We start from the raw sequence: 3,949 nt of genomic DNA, 5'->3' as shown, positions 1-3,949 counted from the left end.
AATCAACAAAGAGCAGCAGCTGATGTAATAAAACTAAGGACATTTATAGATACTAAGGCCAATACAGAGTCTCCTCAACATGAAATCCAGCATCATGTTTATCTTTCATCAAAGCAGGAAGTGCTGAGCTCAGCAAATCAATTTATTATTGACCTGGTTAGAGTCCTCAAATTCATGTTTATCATCACATTATCATTAAAGGCCAGAACCATAAAAAGACATTCATTAATATTCTGAACATTTCTTTCATGAGCAGAATTAAATAACTTTTTATACGTTTCACTTTTCATCTGATCTGTCAGATCAAAAATTCAAATTCAAATTTTATCTGTCACACACACAACCATACACAGTATGACATGGGGTGAAATGCTTGTAGCTGTGCAATGCCCGACCATTAAATGACAGTGGTTTTACAGTATTTACAATTTACAGGTTACTACAAAATTTATGGATTAATTTAGAAATTTACAGTAAAAAAATGTGCACATGTAGCTGGGATATAGTATACTGAGTGTGAACATTCTCAAAACTGTATTGTATATAGTTTATTTTATTTTTTTTATTGTGTAAATTTAATTTTTGTAAAACTAAGGTTCCACATGTCACTGTTGAAGTGAGGCATTAATCAGTGTGACACCACTTGTAAACATGCTGCATGTGTGGGGGTTCCCAGCCAGTGCTGCATGGACTCCACACTGGTGAGGCACACTCTCTGTAGCTCCTCTCCCTGTATTAAATTATACGCTTAAATTTGGTGTATTTTTCTTTAATAAGTATTAGTTCTTTTGGGTTAAAGCTCCCAAAGTGTTTTTGATTACTTTGAACGAAGAAAATAGTAATTGGAACTGCCTTTTATCTGTTACACCATCCGTTTATGTGTTCCTTACTTGTGCTAAACAGGGATGAGCAGAGGTGTGCTGTTGCTGTGTGACACTGATTTTGCTGCTCCACTTTGTGTTTTAGGTATGTTTAAATGTATAGTTTTTGTTTTCTGTGTATAATGAGTTCATGATCTGAGGCTGCACACTGAATCGCATTTTCAGCCATGTCGGTAAAAGTTAAAGTTGTTTGAATATGTATTGTGTATTTGATCCATCTTAGTGGGAATTTGAATATTATAAGTTATTATTAGTGGCTTATTTTTGACTGCACCTTGCTTCATCTTTGTCTCTGTTTTACCCCACTATAACGTTTGATTTAAATGTGGCTGTTGAGAAAAACCACACCGTTGTTTTGATAGATTGTATTTTCTTTTATATATTGTAAGCAGTGCTGCATGGACTCCACACTGGGATGAGCAGAGGCGTGCTGTTGCTGTGTGACACTGATTTTGCTGCTCCACTTTGTGTTTTAGAAATAAATCCAGTTTCCAGCCAGTCTGTGTCTGTCGTCACAACGCAGTCAACCGTTTGAAATCTGCTACACACATAGCAGAAAGAGATTATAAAGATTATAAATTATAGGAAGTGTGCATAAAGAAAACCAGAGTGCGTGTGGTGATGTGATGTGTGTGAGAGTCCAGTCTTATAGTGATGTGATGTGTGTGGGAGAGTCCAGTCCTACACCTGGTTCAGGGCCCGAATAGCCTGGGGGAAGAAGCTCCTCCTCATTCTCTCTGTTTTGGCCTTAAGGGAGCGGAAGCGCTTCCCAGACCTCAACAGTGAGAAGAGTCCATTGTTGGGATGGGAGAGGTCCATCATAATCTTCCTAGCTTTGGACTTGCACCGCTTGGTGTAGATGGACAGCAGGTCAGGGAGCTCTGATTGAATGATGCGTTCGGCCGAGCGCACCACTCTTTGCAGATCTTGTCTGTCCTGCTTGGTGCTGTTCCCAAACCAGGTGCAGATGTTTCCCGTCAGGATGCTCTCGATGGTGCAGGAGTAAAAGTTCTTGAGCACCCTCAGTGGCAGATGGAAGTCTCTAAGTCTTCTGAGGAAGAAGAGACGCTGACGGGCTTTCTTAACCAGGGTGTTGATGTGACAGGACCATGACAGGTCCTGAGTGATGTGGACACCCAGGTATCGGAAACTGTCCACTCTCTCCACTGGCGTGCCACTGATGATGAGGGGTTTGTAATTCCTCGCCTGCTTTGTAGTGAAGTCCACGATCAGCTCCTTAGTCTTGCTGATGTTTAGGAGGAGGTTATTCTCCTGGCACCAGTTCTCCAGGTTCCTAATCTCCTCCAGGTAGGCCGTCTCGATGTTGTCGGAGATCAGGCCTACAACAACAGTGTCGTCAGCAAACTTGACAATGGAGGTGGTGTCTGATGTGGCTACACAGTCATAAGTGTACAGTGAGTACAGCAGGGGGCTTAAAACACAGCCCTGAGGCACTCCAGTGCTGAGTGAGATGGAGGGGGAGACTTGTTTTCCCACCCTCACTGATTGGGGTCTGTCTGTGAGGAAGTTGAGGATCCACTGACACAGTGATGAGCTGAGTCCTAGATCCATCAACTTGGTGAAAAGCTTAGAGGGAATTATTGTGTTGAATGCTGAACTGTAGTCCACGAACAGCATCCTAACATAATTCCCTCTGCCAGTGTCCAGGTGACTCAGGGATGTGTGGAGCAGGTGAGATATGGCATCGTCTGTGGAACGATTAGTCCGGTAAGCAAACTGAAGTGAGTCGATGGTAGCAGGAAGTGAAGAAGTGATGTGATCTCTCATCAGTCTTTCAAAACACTTCATCACAATTGAAGTCAGTGCTACTGGATGGTAGTCATTGTGACAAGCGGGCTGTTGTTTCTTTGGAACAGGAACAATGATGGACTGTTTGAAGCACGTGGGAACCACTGCTTGGGCCAGGGAGAGGTTGAAGATCTCCATGAACACCGGTGCTAGCTGGTCAGCACAGGCTCTCAGGACCCGGCCTGGGATTGCATCTGGTCCTGCTGCTTTCCTGGTGTTCACCCTCCTGAAGGTGTTCCTCACGGCATGCTCTGTGATGATGAATGCATGGTCTTCATTGGTGCACTCCGAGTGCGCGCAGCCGTTTGTTGTTTTAATTGCTGCTGCGTCGAAGCGAGCATAAAACGTGTTCAGCTCATCAGCCAGTGAAGCGTCGGCATTCATCATTGAAGAAGCTGGTCGTTTATAGTCCGTTATAGTCCGCAGTCCTTTCCACAGGCTCCTAGAGTCGCACTGTCGTAGCTGTGACTCTAGTTTTTCCCCGTAGCTCCGCTTTGCCTTTCTGACCGCGCTGCACACGTTATAGGACGCAGCCTTGTATAGGTCCATATTACCGGAGATGAGCCCTTCATTGTAGGCAGTGGTGCGTGATCTCAGAGCGTCGCGGATGTTTTTATCCACCCACGGCTTCACAAAGTCAAATTTAGTTTGTCAAAATAAAGGAATCCCAAATTTACCTCTTAACGAATGAAACCACTTAAATAAAGTCAATCAGCTGTTTTCTTCTTTATACTTGTTGTGTTAAAGGCTGTAGCTTCATCTCTCCGACAGACGCCCCAGTTTTCATGGAGAACCATGAGACCAGGCTCCACCCAGCGAAGGTGTGGACGGGGTCCTTGCAGCCTGACATGGAGACGTTTCCACTGATTTCATTAAATTTTTACACATTTTAAAAGATTTAGAAAAACATGTTGTTATAGAATTCCAGATAATGAACTTTACTAAACCAACAACAAAGCAAGTATTTAACATACATTTAATAACATTACATCACTGGCTGGAATTTTCAAAATAAAACAGAAAATTAAAAGTTATTTTCAAACTTTATTTAAAATGTAGTAAAAATGTAAAAGTGTGAAATGAAAAAGTGTCAGCAAAATAAAATAATTTGCTAAACACACGTAAATCTAATATTTTATGTTCACAATAAATATGAAAAATGGGCTCATCTCATTGTGTAAGCCTGAGGAAGGAGAGAAACACAAGGGAGGAGGAGACAAGGGACTGATGGAAGGAAGCAGGGATGAAGGAGGAGGTGA

General features: G+C 42.6%; 1 long non-coding RNA gene across 1 annotated transcript; it reads left to right on the top strand.

The window, feature by feature from the left end:
• Positions 1–495: 495 nt before the first annotated feature.
• On the top strand, positions 496–1,379 carry LOC109201489 (uncharacterized). The gene is made up of 2 exons (XR_003214956.1): positions 496–701; positions 904–1,379. It is a non-coding gene; the product is annotated as an uncharacterized LOC109201489 (long non-coding RNA).
• Positions 1,380–3,949: the final 2,570 nt, after the last annotated feature.

The sequence above is a fragment of the Oreochromis niloticus genome, linkage group LG3 (genome assembly GCF_001858045.2).
Source record: "Oreochromis niloticus isolate F11D_XX linkage group LG3, O_niloticus_UMD_NMBU, whole genome shotgun sequence".
NCBI lineage: Eukaryota > Metazoa > Chordata > Actinopteri > Cichliformes > Cichlidae > Oreochromis > Oreochromis niloticus.
Note: the sequence above shows the minus strand (reverse complement) of the source record. Positions and strands in the feature narration are given on the sequence as shown.